This window comes from Triturus cristatus, chromosome 1_1, assembly GCF_964204655.1.
Source record: "Triturus cristatus chromosome 1_1, aTriCri1.1, whole genome shotgun sequence".
In the NCBI taxonomy this organism is placed as follows: Eukaryota; Metazoa; Chordata; class Amphibia; order Caudata; family Salamandridae; genus Triturus; species Triturus cristatus.
In genome coordinates, this window is record NC_140579.1 from 122720658 (window position 1) to 122737635 (window position 16978).

Consider the following 16978-nt stretch of genomic DNA (forward strand, 5'->3'; position numbering starts at 1 on the left):
ATATTATATATATATATATGCATATGTCCGTTCATATATACATATATACACATATATGCATTTATATATCTATATGTATATACATATATATACCTATATAAACATATAAATACATCTGCATATCAATATAAATACAGATAAAAATGCATCCATACATATACATATATATATGCATACATATGCATGTTATGTACATGCAAGTTTGCATAAACTCTAATAAAAGCAAAGCTGAAAAGCCATCCATTTACAAACAGAATTGCTTTAACTTAAACAAGGGCAAGACCTGTTGCATTTTCAATGCTTGTTTTCATTGTATGCTGGGATTTGTACTAATGTTTATCCCATTACAAAAATAGGACTACAAGTTCCAGAATCAAAGAAATGTGTGTTCTGGGTGAATTACTCACACCTGGAGCTAGGGAATTTAAGAACTCTGCTATTGTGGCTCACCTATCCTTCTTTATATGTGAAGTATCTACATGATTTTAGAAATAACATTGTAGGTGCCTATTTTAGACATACCTTACTTACACCGCGGTACAATCCCCACGCTTTCTGCTAAGGAACCCTAGGTGGACAGTGGGGTAGGAAGACCATAACCCTAGTGAAGTAGAATCCTGTCCACATGCTAGGCCTCGTGCGGGGGCATTGGCGTGTGTTGAGCAGTTCTCTGTTAGTCTGGTGAGCTTGAAAGAGGACACAAGGGCTATTTAACTTTTCCCAGAGGGTGGTCCAAAGTCTTCACCAGCCCAGCTCCAGCTGTACCAGATAGCACAATACGCTCCAGAGGGCCACAGGCACTGTTGCTAAACAACATGCAGAATGTGGTTTTACTCTCGGTTTTACGTGTACACACTAATATTGTGCAATTGTCTTTGAAACGAATTTCCTCTGACATGTAAAAGTGTGTTTTCTTGACTGTTGTTAACTAGACCTCGGTTGGGGTCTGGGAGCCATCTTTTCCAAAATGGATGCTTCGCCCTGCACATCTCACTGTTCGTTGTTTTTGCAACACACGCGTCAGCAGAGTCATGTTTGTGTATTTCCATAGGTTTTGTTCTTGCTGTTCTTGGTGACTTCTCCCTAGCTTGGTCACAATATTGTATCTTTCTGAAGGACCTCCCAATGGTTTACTGCACCCTGTTCATTCAGAGTAGTTTGCTGTTGTTCATGTAACCAGTTTGTCCTAATATCTCTGGACGCTACCATAAAGTGGGCAGAATCAATGGTCATGGAGTGTGCTAGTCCCCTTGCTTCTATCCTGTGTTTTGTCCTCAGTCCCTTCGGGTCCATGTTAAGTGATGTCTCCCGCCTCTCTGGCGCTCTCTCCGCCTCCCTCGTGATGCCCGGATCAAAGTCTGAAGTGCCTCGCGCTTCACCTCAGTGGCTGCAGCGCGGCGTGGTTTATGGATGATGCATTGATATCACTGGCTGAAAAGCACAGACGCTGCAGGCCGTGGCAATGGGGTCGCTGGTAAAGACTGAGGTGAATTAGAAGAGCCCAGCGTGGGGCACAGCACAGGGAAAGCGGAAGTGGCGTTAAGGGAGCAAGGTACTTGGAGGTGGGTAGGGCCAGGATGGTGTGTCGAACACGTTTGCGTTGAATGTGCTGCCGATTGCGCAGGATTGAGGCGCTCGGACAGAGTTCCAGGAGGGAGGCGCATTCGCAGAGCTGTGCAGGGCTCAGTATTGGACGAGTGGGGCTCTCAGTGGGCCAGGGTTGTGGCGCATTCGCAGAGCTGTGCAGGGCTCAGTATTGGACGAGTGGGGCTCTCAGTAGGCCAGGGTTGAGGCGCATTCGCAGAGCTGTGCAGGGCTCAGTGTTGGACGAGTGGGGCTCTCAGAGGGCCAGGGTTGAGGCGCATTCGCAGAGCTGTGCAGGGCTCAGTATTGGACGACTGGGGCTCTCAGTGGGCCAGGGTTGAGGCGCATTCGCAGAGCTGTGCAGGGCTCAGTATTGGACGAGTGGGGCTCTCAGTGGGCCAGGGTTGAGGCGCATTCGCAGAGCTGTGCAGGGCTCAGTATTGGACGAGTGGGACTCTCAGTGGGCCAGGGTTGAGGCGCATTCGCAGAGCTGTGCAGGGCTCAGTATTGGACGAGTGTGGCTCTCAGTAGGCCAGGGCTGAGGTGCATTCGCAGAGCTGTGCAGGGCTCAGTATTGGACGAGTGGGGCTCTCAGTGGGCCAGGGTTGAGGCGCTCTGACAGAGTTCCACAAGTGTGAATCCTGCAGTGTGTATGACTCCAGCAGCCCCAGGTTGAGGCGCATTCGTAGAGCTGTGCAGGGGTCAGTATTGGACGAGTGGGGCTCTCAGTAGGCCAGGGCTGAGGCACATTCGCAGAGCTGTGCAGGGCTCAGTATTGGACGAGTGAGGCTCTCAGTGGGCCAGGGTTGAGGCGCTCTGACAGAGTTCCACAAGTATGAATCCTGCAGTGTGTATGACTCCAGCAGCCCCAGGTTGAGGCGCATTCGCAGAGCTGTGCAGGGGTCAGTATTGGACGAGTGGGGCTCTCAGTAGGCATGGGTTGAGGCGCATTCGCAGAGCTGTGCAGGGCTCAGTATTGGACAATGGCTCTCAGTGGGCCAGGGTTGAGGCGCTCTGACAGAGTTCCACGAGTGTGAATCCTGCAGTGTGTATGACTCCAGCAGCCCCAGGTTGAGGTGCATTCGCAGAGCTGTGCAGGGGTCAGTATTGGACGAGTGGGGCTCTCAGTAGGCCAGGGTTGAGGCTCATTCGCAGAGCTGGGCAGGGCTCAGTTTTGGACGAGTGGGGCTCTCAGTAGGCCAGGGCTGAGGCGCATTCGCAGAGCTGTGCAGGGCTCAGTATTGGACGAGTGGGGCTCTCAGTAGGCCAGGGTTGAGGCTCATTCGCAGAGCTGTGCAGGGCTCAGTATTGGACAAGTGGGGCTCTCAGTAGGCCAGGGTTGTGGCGCATTCGCAGAGCTGTGCAGGGCTCAGTATTGGACGAGTGGGGCTCTCAGTAGGCCAGGGTTGAGGCTCATTCGCAGAGCTGTGCAGGGCTCAGTATTGGACGAGTGGGGCTCTCAGTAGGCCAGGGTTGTGGCGCATTCGCAGAGCTGTGCAGGGGTCAGTATTGGACGAGTGGGGCTCTCAGTAGGCCAGGGTTGTGGCGCATTCGCAGAGCTGTGCAGGGCTCAGTATTGGACGAGTCGGACTCTCAGTAGGCCAGGGTTGAGGCTCATTCGCAGAGCTGGGCAGGGCTCAGTTTTGGACGAGTGGGGCTCTCAGTAGGCCAGGGCTGAGGCGCATTCGCAGAGCTGTGCAGGGCTCAGTATTGGACGAGTCGGACTCTCAGTAGGCCAGGGTTGAGGCTCATTCGCAGAGCTGGGCAGGGCTCAGTTTTGGACGAGTGGGGCTCTCAGTAGGCCAGGGTTGTGGTGCATGCGCAGAGCTGTGCAGGGCTCAGTATAGGACGAGTGGGGCTCTCAGTAGGCCAGGGCTGAGGCGCATTAGCAGAGCTGTGCAGGGCTCAGTATTGGACGAGTGGGGCTCTCAGTGGGCCAGGGTTGAGGCGCATTCGCAGAGCTGTGCAGGGCTCAGTATTGGACGAGTGGGGCTCTCAGTGGGCCAGGGTTGTGGCGCATTCGCAGAGCTGTGCAGGGCTCAGTATTGGACTAGTGGGGCTCTCAGTAGGCCAGGGCTGAGGCGCATTCGCAGAGCTGTGCAGGGGTCAGTATTGGACGAGTGGGGCTCTCAGTAGGCCAGGGTTGAGGCTCATTCGCTGAGCTGTGCAGGGCTCAGTTTTGGACGAGTGGGGCTCTCAGTAGGCCAGGGTTGAGGCTCATTCGCAGAGCTGTGCAGGGGTCAGTATTGGACGAGTGGGGCTCTCAGTGGGCCAGGGTTGTGGTGCATTCGCAGAGCTGTGCAGGGCTCAGTATTGGACGAGTGGGGCTCTCTGAGGGCCAGGGTTGTGGCGCATTCGCAGAGCTGGGCAGGGCTCAGTATTGGACGAGTGGGGCTCTCTGTAGGCCAGGGTTGAGGCTCATTCGCAGAGCTGTGCAGGGCTCAGTTTTGGACGAGTGGGGCTCTCAGTAGGCCAGGGCTGAGGCGCATTCGCAGAGCTGTGCAGGGCTCAGTATTGGACGAGTGGGGCTCTCAGTAGGCCAGGGTTGTGGGGCATTCGCAGAGCTGTGCAGGGCTCAGTATTGGACGAGTGGGGCTCTCAGTAGGCCAGGGTTGAGGCTCATTCGCAGAGCTGTGCAGGGGTCAGTATTGGACGAGTGGGGCTCTCAGTAGGCCAGGGTTGTGGCGCATTCGCAGAGCTGTGCAGGGCTCAGTATTGGACGAGTGGGGCTCTCAGTAGGCCAGGGTTGACGCGCATTCGCAGAGCTGTGCAGGGCTCAGTATTGGACAAGGGGGGCTCTCAGTAGGCCAGGGTTGTGGTGCATTCGAGGAGCTGTGCAGGGCTCAGTATTGGACGAGTGGGGCTCTCAGTAGGCCAGGGTTGAGGCGCATTCGCAGAGCTGTGCAGGGCTCAGTATTGGACGAGTCGGACTCTCAGTAGGCCAGGGTTGAGGCTCATTCGCAGAGCTGGGCAGGGCTCAGTTTTGGACGAGTGGGGCTCTCAGTAGGCCAGGGCTGAGGCGCATTCGCAGAGCTGTGCAGGGCTCAGTATTGGACGAGTGGGGCTCTCAGTGGGCCAGGGTTGAGGCGCATTCGCAGAGCTGTGCAGGGCTCAGTATTGGACGAGTGGGGCTCTCAGTGGGCCAGGGTTGTGGCGCATTCGCAGAGCTGTGCAGGGCTAAGTATTGGACGAGTGGGGCTCTCAGTAGGCCAGGGCTGAGGCGCATTCGCAGAGCTGTGCAGGGGTCAGTATTGGACGAGTGGGGCTCTCAGTAGGCCAGGGTTGAGGCTCATTCGCAGAGCTGTGCAGGGCTCAGTTTTGGACGAGTGGGGCTCTCAGTAGGCCAGGGTTGTGGCGCATTCGCAGAGCTGGGCAGGGCTCAGTATTGGACGAGTGGGGCTCTCTGTAGGCCAGGGTTGAGGCTCATTCGCAGAGCTGTGCAGGGCTCAGTTTTGGACGAGTGGGGCTCTCAGTAGGCCAGGGCTGAGGCGCATTCGCAGAGCTGTGCAGGGCTCAGTATTGGACGAGTGGGGCTCTCAGTAGGCCAGGGTTGTGGCGCATTCGCAGAGCTGTGCAGGGCTCAGTATTGGACGAGTGGGGCTCTCAGTAGGCCAGGGCTGAGGCGCATTCGCAGAGCTGTGCAGGGGTCAGTATTGGACGAGTGGGGCTCTCAGTAGGCCAGGGTTGAGGCTCATTCGCAGAGCTGTGCAGGGGTCAGTATTGGACGAGTGGGGCTCTCAGAGGGCCAGGGTTGTGGCGCATTCGCAGAGCTGGGCAGGGCTCAGTATTGGATGAGTGGGGCTCTCTGTAGGCCAGGGTTGAGGCTCATTCGCAGAGCTGTGCAGGGCTCAGTTTTGGACGAGTGGGGCTCTCAGTAGGCCAGGGCTGAGGCGCATTCGCAGAGCTGTGCAGGGCTCAGTATTGGACGAGTGGGGCTCTCAGTAGGCCAGGGTTGTGGCGCATTCGCAGAGCTGTGCAGGGCTCAGTATTGGACGAGTGGGGCTCTCAGTAGGCCAGGGTTGAGGCTCATTCGCAGAGTTGTGCAGGGCTCAGTTTTGGACGAGTGGGGCTCTCAGTGGGCCAGGGTTGTGGCGCATTCGCAGAGCTGTGCAGGGCTCAGTATTGGACGAGTGGGGCTCTCAGTAGGCCAGGGTTGAGGCTCATTCGCAGAGCTGTGCAGGGGTCAGTATTGGACGAGTGGGGCTCTCAGTAGGCCAGGGTTGTGGCGCATTCGCAGAGCTGTGCAGGGCTCAGTATTGGACGAGTGGGGCTCTCAGTAGGCCAGGGTTGAGGCGCATTCGCAGAGCTGTGCAGGGCTCAGTATTGGACAAGGGGGGCTCTCAGTAGGCCAGGGTTGTGGTGCATTCGCAGAGCTGTGCAGGGCTCAGTATTGGACGAGTGGGGCTCTCAATAGGCCAGGGTTGAGGCGCATTCGCAGAGCTGTGCAGGGCTGAGTATTGGACGAGTGGGGCTCTCAGTAGGCCAGGGTTGAGGCGGATTAGCGGAGCTGAGTGAATGTATCGCTTCTGAAGTAGTGTGAGTTCAACAGGTTAGGGATAAGGGGGCAGATTTCCAAGCCCCTTGCGCCACTTTTGCGTCACTTTTAACACGGGAAAAGTGACGCAAAAGTGACGCAAGGGGCTTGTAAATCTGCCCGGAGGTGTTTAATGATATTATTGACCTATTGTTTATTCTGATACCATATCGACTACCTTTGTCACATGATTGTTGATACTTGTTTCCTCAATAAACTTTACGCTAAGGATTCAGGTGCTTTACCAGAGGTGGGCGCTTGTGTCGTCACTGCATAAGCAGATACTCATCAGGCTGGAACGGAGGTGTATTAGCAAAGATTCCCTGAAACCGGTCCTAGGATGCTTTTTTACGGTCCAGGGAGTACCTGGCTTGGGAGTTGGCTCTGGACAGTTCCCATGAGGCACAGGGTCAAGACTGATTTGCATACGGCTGGGTCCAAACTGGGGTGGCGTAGTGGGCAAAAGAACAATGGATTTAACCCAGATCTCTCGACTGGGGAAGAATGTTTGAATCATTCAGCAATCCGTCCATCATTTGTTGCAATTTAAAATGGCAATTACACAGGTATGATTTTACCCTAATGTTGCCTCTTGCAGTATGTTATGCTAAATAGGAGATTTGAGTATATGTTGTTAGCATTTTTAATGGGTACCTAATATAAATGTTTAACATGCAGAATGCTATGCTGACTGTGAATTTTGAGTACATGTTGCTAGCATCCTTTATGGGTGCCTGATTATAATTGCATAGTCATGTAATTATAAATGTGATGGGCTTTAGGGGCTGTGATTGAATTGTGTTGTTCTTGTTAACACTACATTCCCAGACAGGCTTAGACATGTGTTCTTTCTAATGCTTTAGTTGAATAACAAGACTGTTAGCCACTGTGATTAAAGTTTGTATACTTTGTCAGGATAAGGTGATCTCTGTCAAGGTTATATATGTAACTAGTGCCAAGACGCCTCGGCAATGATTGCGCTTTATAAATCTTTCACTTACTCACTCACTCACTATAGCATGTGTTCCCATAATGAAATACTTGTTGAAATAATGCAGTGCGCAGCCGTTCGCTTGGTGCCAGTGGTGAGCGTCCTCACTCCAAGTTATGGTCAACCCTTGGCATTTAGGGACAAGATAATGTTTATACATGTGAGTGGCTTTTCTAGAGCCCCCTCCTGTGGGAAGGGTGGGAATGTTTACGCAACGTCATCAAGAGGTATTTCCATCAGCTTATGTATATTTGTAAATTGTTGCATAGTATTGAATAGTGTATGTGTAATAAATGTACTTCTCTTTGTTCTAAAACAAAGCACAGACTGGAAAGTCATATATTGAGTGATATTATTGTGCATCTGTGAATAGTAATTACTAGCCCACACCACCTCCCTTGAGTAGGCCTTGGAATGCTCTGCAACGCTACCCAATGAGAGTCAAGCACTACAATGGGGTGTTTGGCTCCCAGTGAAGGACAAATGTAGACCCATTACTTGTGCAGGCCACACAACTAACTAGTTTTCCAACACACTGTAATCAAGCAAAACACTCATTCAAATGTAAACCAGACAAAACATTCTCAACATTGGAATCATCATACTGAAAATGTACAGTCCTGGTGATGCCATTAAGAGTGTTCCGAGCACTTCACAAAGAGTAAAAATAAAACATAATGTATAACAGACTCAAGAGAGTAATCTCGGATATAAATCAGAAATAATAAGCAACACGAAAGGGAAATTTTAATCGAATCATGATCAATGATGTAATTTGCTATTTGTATTGAGACCATTTTTTACTGCCTCAAGTTTACATATCCATTGTGCTTTTATCTGTTTGAGTGACATCTCCCTATCACCCCCCGTGCACTGTTCTTTACACGCTCCGAAGCATGAAACCATACTTGTTAAGTGCCAGAATGATGATCTTTAATACTGATAGCTCCTGGATAGCTTTCATTGCATATTTTAATTTCTCTTACATGCTCCTGTATTTGTCATTTCAATGGGCTGCTACCAAAATACATCTTTCCACAGTCACATACCAAGACATATACAGTACACGTGGTGCAATTAATAAAGCCATTTATAACATGGCTCTTGCCAGTATTATAACTGAACCTCTTTGTCTTATTTCTACTCAACCTGCAAACACAGCAAAGCCCACATACACAGAAGCCATTAGGTTCTTCAGGTGCCCACTTTGTAGTTCCCACACCTGGATCTTTATTCCTAACACAGCTGGGGCACAGCATCATAGCGTCATACCTCTACGGTATATATCCTTGGGATTGGATGGGGCAATTCCCTTTGGCATAGATGAGACCTTAAGAGCATGCCAACGCTTCCTCGGGGCATTCTACATTTCTGTACTCTAGTTGCTGTTTTGCGTCATATCTTAATCCTTTTCCTATTTCTTTGCCAATCTCTGCGGGGCTTGTGACAGGATATCCTTTCTCTGCACAATGAGGCCCTTGCCTGGGCTCTATCAAACACTCATCATCACCCCCATGATTACAAAGCCAGGCCTAGTAATGTCTATGTAAGTTCAGGTTGTAGGTGGAGGCTTATGAGGAGCTTTGTTTTATGAGCAGAGACTAAAGGAGGGTGAGTTTTCTCACACTGCCTGTCAATGGGCCATAAAAGTGTTCAGAGTACATGCTCATCCAATCCTGGGCAAAAGTATGTACAGGACATACCAATCTTTCAAAATATTGATAGGGCAAAAGTAAAAGAAAATGTCTAATTCACAGTCTCTTGTTTTCAGAAAGCTCAGAGAGGCATCATAATACTGGTCGGTGGCATGCTTTGGGAAGCAAAGAATTTTAGTGTACATCTTTTAATCCATGCCCTTAATTATATAAGCCACATCTCTTGAAAATTATTTGTGTTAACAATTCTTAGGCCATGTCCTTTTTCAAATCCCCTTCCACTTTCTTCACCCCACTTAAGTCCATGGTTTGCACCCAATGTACCTAGTCAAAGGTCATTGAGGCGCAAACAGGGACAGTGCACCCTTACTGTATCCAGCCCCTAATGTTAAAAGGAAGTTCTCACTTGAGTAGGAGATGTGGCTAAAAAGCCAGTGCCTTGGATCTAGAGAATCAGCATCGAATCCTGACCTGGCTCAACATCCTGTGATTCTAGGCAAATCGCTGACTCGCCCAGATCCTAAACAAGCATTGGCATAGCCAATAGGTCCCGCCTTTGGGACCTTATAATTGTTTAGTTATCCAGCACAATATTCTTGGTGCAACAACAACAAGTGCTGCATGGCTAAACACTTAAAAGGTCCCAAAGGCGAGACCTATTGGCTATGCCAATGCTTGTTTTTCCAGCTTTCAGCTGTGAAGGCAAACATCCATTGGGACGATGCGGTCAAATTTCCCAAGATTAATCAAAGATTAACATAATCTAGCACCCGTGGGGAGGAAGGCGTTGTAGTTCCTCAGGCTCGGGCTCCTCGATCGCGGCCATTGCCGGCCACATACGCGTCGTCCTGACGTGGGGGGAGGGGCTTTAGTTGCTCCCAAGCAAGGAGGACAGCATTTAGGAACCAGCGGGCAGGAGTTACAATCCTACTGGAGAAAACAATCCCTTGACTAGTCGTATAAACAGCCTGATGGCTGCAAGCCAGCATGCTTTCTAAAAAGTAAACTGGACCAGATTGTGAAACAGGAGAAGAAACCATGGAGAAATCACAGAAAATTAAAGATGATGGTCTCCATAGATTTTCCAGAGAACCCCAAACTAATCAATCGCTTAAAGACCCTTCTTTAATGTACAGAGTTTTGTGAGAACAAAAAGAAAATAAAGGAAGCTGAACATATCCTTTGGTCCCTTCAGTTAAATTCTGTTTGTTTCGTCGGTTGCCAGGTGTGCTTCATCAGAGTGAATGCTCTTTGCAAGTTTTATTCTCTGATGCTAGCTTGTTTGCTTAGGCCGAGTTTGCGTTGTCTGTGTGCTGCTGCACCTGCCTTTTTTCGTACTGTACATGCATAAACTGGTTTGCATGATGCTCAGTGTCTAATAATTTGGGCCTCTGATGGTAAACTGTTTAGAGACAGCCTATAAGCAAAAGGAACGTTCAACATATAGTGCAGTAACTGTGTATTTGCAGAGATTGTTGTTACATGCGCTCTCTGCCCCCACACAGTTGCTGGCGCTAGCTGAAATCGCATTGCCCATCTGCTGTGAGATATTAGAAAGTGGCCCCCAAGAGGCGCGTCATCCCTTCTATGTGCCATTGACATTTATTGCATTTTTATGCTGGAAAAAATTCTAAACTCCTCTTGTCAGTTGCTCCAAGGGCACTTGAAGTCTTCAGAGAAAGGCCACTGGTGCTGATGTGTTGGGCTGTAGCGCGTAACTGAGCAATGATCGTGATCATTTAAGGCGTCGTTTTGGGCTGACAGGCGTCCTAAGTAGTTAAAGAGCTGGAGCAGTGATATAACAGAACACAATAACATAAATAAAAACAAAATAACATCAATAAAAACAAAACAACACATCCTAACAGGACACAATGCAAAAAACAATCACAAAATAACGCATACTATCAAGTACAGTACAACATAGCAATAATACAGCACAAATAAACTAAATTAAAACTACAGAACACATCAAAACCAATAAAACAAATAAGCAGAGATAGTCTTGCCACATATTACCACCTACACAAACCTACTTTCATGATGTGGTGGCAAAAGACGCTTGCACCTAGCAGCTGGGTCTTACCACCAAGGCCATGAAATAGCGTGAGTCGAAATGTTTAGTGATGCGGTTGGTTATCGGAGAAAAGCAAGCCGTGAGGCCAGCAGCAGCAAGTGACTGGAAAGAAACACTATCTTAATGTACACATTTTGCACCCCAAAAGAACCGTGGACTTTCTGCTGCGCCTGAACAGTCAGATCAGCGGGAGCCAGACACAGGTGGGCCTCTGATCACCAATATTAACCTTAATTAGAAAGTACCAATGTTTTTCCCGAGTTTTCAGTGTGCTGCAAAAGGCATTCTGTGTAATGAGGAAGGGATTGCTTTATGACTTGGTACATCCCAAAACACATACACATGGAAAGGCAGACATTTGTTTGAATTTTGGGCCAGGGCTAAGCAGCAGTGATTGCCTCTAATTGACAAGCATTGAGCCATGACGGCTTAATGAGATAAGAAAGGCAGATGGCGTAGGTGCACGCGCGCGTGCACGCAAACTTTAGGCCAGGAAAAGCTTGTGGGTAGCACTTTTAAAACCCCCTTACTAAAAGTTGAGCAAGCATCAGCGCATGCGCTGCTCTAGGCTCGACCTAAAAAGCACGTGTGTAATGTAATCTGGTGCTCATGTTGCTAGAGTCGATGTCTTATATGTATAAATGGAATAAAATAATCGCCATCTCTGCATTCCTGGGTCTACGTCATGGAGCGACCAAAGGCTGCAGGGCGTGACAGGCGAGCACTAATAACAGCAGATAACAGGCAAGGTCATAAATGCCGGGCCGAGGACCAAACCACCTGGAACGCATGGATGATATGCCTCCGGGCTCCCCCGAGGCCTGGGCTGGCAGGGAGCGGTCCACTGCGGCTGGCAGGTGAGAGCGGCACGAGGAGGGGAGAAGCGTTCGTCATTGGTGGACTTTGGCTCCTCCACTCTTGGCTTCCCTGTTCACATCTCCATGGGCTGCGCATCGAGGAGACGGAACCTCCTCCGAGCAGGACAACACTGAGACCGTCCGGAGGGCTGACAGAGGTGAGCAAACCATCCCCGACCCTGGGCCCTCAGTGCTGACTAACTAACCCTGAGCCCCGGGAGCAGAGGGCCCGACGGGCTCTTTCCCGTGGCCCTGGCTCCTTGCGCAAGCGAGAGCACTGGGCCCATTAGCTGCTGCTGGGATGGTAACGTACAGCACGGATCATGGTTCATTGTGCCGCTCTGGGCTCCGCTGCAACCGCGCCTGCTGCATCAATGGCCACCGCCCTGGCTCAGCCGTCAGTAGTAACACCCCTGGGAACTGAGGTCAGACCGACTCTACCATCACTAGTAACCCCTCGAGGTCGGGTGAGGGAGGCAGGCAGATTCTTCCATTTATATAACACCGGGGAAACTCAGTGCCAGGCAGGCTCCAACGTCACTAGCAACATCTAGGAACTGAGGGACAGGCTAGATTCTAACCCTCAATACTAACATCCCAGAGGACTGGGCCATACTTTACCCTCAACAGGAAGAGCACCAGCTGCCGACGGCCAGACTCGACTCTCAGTACTAACACCCCAACAACTGAGGGACAGACTCTAACCCTCAATACTAACACCTAGCAACTGAGGGACAGACTCTAACCCTCAATACTAACACCTAGCAACTGAGGGACAGACTCTAACCCTCAATACTAACACCTAGCAACTTAGCAACAGACTCTAACCCTCAATAGTAACACAGACCAACTGAGGGCCAGACTCTAACCCTCAAGACTAACACCTAGCAACTGAGGGTCAGACTCTAACCCTCAAGACTAACACCTAGCAACTGAGGGACAGACTCTAACCCTCAATACTAACACCTAGCAACTTAGCAACAGACTCTAACCCTCAATAGTAACACAGACCAACTGAGGGCCAGACTCTAACCCTCAAGACTAACACCTAGCATCTGAGGGACAGACTCTAACCCTCAATACTAACACCTAGCAACTGAGGGACAGACTCTAACCCTCAATACTAACACCTAGCAACTTAGCAACAGACTCTAACCCTCAATAGTAACACAGACCAACTGAGGGCCAGACTCTAACCCTCAAGACTAACACCTAGCATCTGAGGGACAGACTCTAACCCTCAATACTAACACCTAGCAACTGAGGGACAGACTCTAACCCTCAATACTAACACCTAGCAACTTAGCAACAGACTCTAACCCTCAATAGTAACACAGACCAACTGAGGGCCAGACTCTAACCCTCAAGACTAACACCTAGCATCTGAGGGACAGACTCTAACCCTCAATACTAACACCTAGCAACTTAGGGACAGACTCTAACCCTCAATAGTAACACAGACCAACTGAGGGCCAGACTCAAACCCTCAATACTAACACCTAGCAACTTAGCGACAGACTCTAACCCTCAATAGCAACACAGACCAACTGAGGGCCAGACTCTAACCCTCAATACTAACACCTAGCAACTGAGGGACAGACTCTAACCCTCAATACTAACACCTAGCAACTGAGGGACAGACTCTAACCCTCAATACTAACACCTAGCAACTTAGCAACAGACTCTAACCCTCAATAGTAACACAGACCAACTGAGGGCCAGACTCTAACCCTCAAGACTAACACCTAGCAACTGAGGAACAGACTCTAACCCTCAATACTAACACCTAGCAACTTAGCGACAGACTCTAACCCTCAATAGTAACACAGACCAACTGAGGGCCAGACTCTAACCCTCAATACTAACACCTAGCAACTGATGGACAGACTCTAACCCTCAATACTAACACCTAGCAACTAAGGGACAGACTCTAACACTCAGTGCTAGCACAGAGCAACTGAGGGCCAGACTCTAACCTTCAATACTAACACCTAGCAACTGATGGACAGACTCTAACCCTCAATACTAACACCTAGCAACTAAGGGACAGACTCTAACACTCAATGCTAGCACAGAGCAACTGAGGGCCAGACTCTAACCTTCAATACTAACACCTAGCAACTGAGGGTCAGACTCTAACACTCAATGCTAACACAGACCAACTGAGAGACAGACTCTAACCCTCAATACTAACAACTAGCAACTAAGGGCCAGACTCTAACCCTCAATACTAACACCCCGATGGAACTGAGGGCGACACTCAAATCCTCAGCACTGATATTCCTGAGAACTGAGGGCCAAGCTATGCTCCTCAATGCTCAAACCCAGGAAATATTTAATCTCAAGACTGCCACCCTTTTGGGTAACTGAGTGACGGACTCTTACCCACAATACTAATCTCTTTCTCCCAGGAAATGTGGAATCTTAATACTTTCTCACACATGAGAAATTGATTGCCATTCTCTAACCATCCGTGATCATCACTTCCCCCTCGACTCAAGAAACACGGAACCTATATATTGATACTTTTGCGTAGAGCTGAGGGTCGGATTTCTTTCCTCAGTGATCACCCCTGGCAAATGTGGATTCTCCATATTGTCACACCTTCACCCTCATACCAAACCCATTCATGCATCAGAAAATGAGGTCCAGAACTTGACTGCTTAATGTGGGCCTCTCACGCCCTCAATGACCGAGGGGAAGTGTCTAACCCTCAATACTGATTCCCCATCCTACAAGAAAGCAGGGAAAGTTGCAGGAGTAGCCTGTGCAGGTAAGACCGGTTTGGCAGGTGGGGGGCAGGGGTGGCGGGGGGACTCGACAGACGACGAAGAGGGATAATTAAATGAAGAACAATTTTGCCCTCGTTGTCTGTCAAGTCTCCCCCCACCCCGCCCCACCGCTCCACCATTCTTACCTGCATGGGCCTGGAAAATGAGAGATTTGGGGCCTCCTTACAGTCATCTTTATTACTACCCTTGTGCTGTATGTCCGTATGTGTGGCAGCTGTGGTGCAAGGACTTTTGGTTCTTCCGCCAGGTATAGCGAGGGACATGTTGGTTGTTAGTGTACTTTCAGAATCAGGCGCTTTGTTAGCAGAAGGTGGCTGCCAGAGAATTCAGAGCCATGGGGCTGGGTGGCCCTAAAAACTAAAACACGATGAAAGGAAATGCTGTGTGAACCACGCAACATGTGTCATGTTCATATATGACTCGGAATTCCCAAACGTTCTTTCACATTTGCAACTCTTTCGATTTACTCGTTTTAACTTAGCCGACTGCATTGAGAAGCATTTATTAAAACTTATAATTTCCAGACAGAAACTTAAGAAAGATTGACACACTAAGAATGCCTCGGTGGCAGCGTCATAAATACTCTTTCTGATATTCGATTTGTGGTACACTCTATAAACAGCGAATCAATACTAATGTTATATGTGGGGACATCATAGGGGCAAGGGGTTATCGCCACCAGAACGTCACTTTTTTTGCATTCTTGTGGCGATAACCCCTTCGCCTTATTTAAAAGGAGGCGTTAAGCCACTTAACGCGGCTTAACTCTGCCTTGTAAATAATGTCCCCATTTATGCAGCACTTATCGTGAAAGGGGCAGGTAATGGGTGTTGCAGTAGGCGTTCCGCCGCAACACCCGTTGCTTTTTTACGCTGACCCTTATTTACAAGGCTGGCGTAAATATGGGTCAGTGCCAAAAATAAGACCATGGAAACCTGGTCTTAAACTGGCACAATGAGGAGAAATTATTAATTTCTCCTCGTTTTTGCTGTTTTTATGTGTGCTACATTCTGCAGCGCCCATAGAAAGAGCAAATCGTCCTTAGTGATTGCTCATGCACCGGAAGGTGTTCTTTTCTGCACATAAACACAGTGGCATAGGAAGTGGGGTGCGGTGGGTGAGGGCCGCCCCGGGTGTCATCACTGAGGTGGGTGACAAAATGGCAAAAATATGTGTTTTTTAAACATATATTTTTGCCATTTTGTTAAGCAATCAATCAATCAATCAATCATCGCATTTATATAGCGCGCTACTCACCCAGAGGGTCTCAAGGCGCTGGGGGAGGGGGGTCCGCTACTGCTCGAACAGCCAGGTCTTGAGTTGCTTCCTGAAGGCGAGGTGGTCCTGGGTCAGGCGGAGGTGGGTGGGGAGGGAGTTCCATGTCTTGGCGGCGAGGTAGGAGAAGGACCGTCCCCCTGTGGTGGCTCTTCGGATGCGGGGGACGGCGGCGAGGGCGTGGCTGGTCGATCGAAGCTGGCGTTTGGGAGCGTAGAAGTTGAGGCGGCTGTTGAGGTATCCTGGGCCTTGGTTGTGTAGGGCTTTGTGTGCGTGGGTGAGGAGACGGAAGGTGATTCTCTTGTTGACCGGGAGCCAGTGCAGGTCTCTCAGGTGTCCGGAGATGTGGCTGCGACGGGAGATGTCCAGGATGAGTCGTGCTGAGGCGTTCTGGATCCGCTAGAGTCTCTTCTGGAGTTTGGCGGTGGTTCCGGCGTAGAGGGAGTTGCCGTAGTCCAGACGGCTGGTGACGAGGGCCTGGGTGACCGTCTTCCTGGTCTCGGTGGGGATCCACCGGAAGATCTTACGTAGCATGCGCAGGATGTTGAAGCACGACGAGGAGACGGCGTTGACTTGTCTGGTCATGGAGAGGGAGGAGTCCAGGATGAAGCCCAGGTTGCGAGCGTGGTCTGTTGGTTTGGGTGCGCTGCCTAGGGCGGGGGGCCACCAGGAGTCGTCCCAAGCGGCGGGTGAGGATCCCAGGATGAGGACTTCCGTTTTGTCCGAGTTCAGTTTCAGGCGGCTGTTCTTCATCCATTCGGCTACCTCTTTCATCCCTTCGTGAAGGTTGGCTCTGGCGGTGGCGGGGTCGTTGGTGAGGGAGAGGATCAGCTGGGTGTCGTCGGCGTATGAGATGATGTTGAGGTTGTGCTGGCGTGCGATGTCTGCGAGGGGGCTCATGTAGACGTTGAAGAGGGTTGGACTGAGCGAGGAGCCTTGAGGGACGCCGCAGATGACTTCAGTGACTTCAGATCTGAACGGAGGGAGACGGACTCTCTGTGTCCTTCCGGCGAGGAAGGAGATGATCCACTCCAGTGCCTTCTCCTGGACTCCGACGTTGCTGAGGCGTTGTACTAGGGTACGGTGGCAGACAGTGTCGAAGGCCGCGGAGAGGTCGAGGAGGATGAGGGCCGCTGTTTCTCCGTTGTAGAGCAGCGCTCGGATGTCATCGGTGGCTGCGATCAGGGCGGTCTCGGTGCTGTGGTTGGCCCGG

General features: G+C 50.3%; 1 protein-coding gene across 8 annotated transcripts in view; it reads left to right on the forward strand.

Annotated features, from left to right (window-relative positions):
- The first annotated feature begins 1353 nt into the window (after window positions 1-1353).
- The window catches only part of EPS8L3 (EPS8 signaling adaptor L3), a 183522-nt gene continuing 167897 nt past the window's right edge, over window positions 1354-16978 (forward strand). For 3 of the 8 annotated variants that reach the window (XM_085613938.1, XM_085613966.1, XM_085613984.1), the window contains exon 1: window positions 1361-1562. The gene's annotated coding sequence lies outside the window, so the exon portion shown is untranslated. Of the gene's footprint in view, window positions 1563-11593; window positions 11857-16978 lie in introns of those variants that run through there. The other 5 variants (XM_085613920.1, XM_085613928.1, XM_085613957.1 and 2 more) reach the window with 2 other exon arrangements.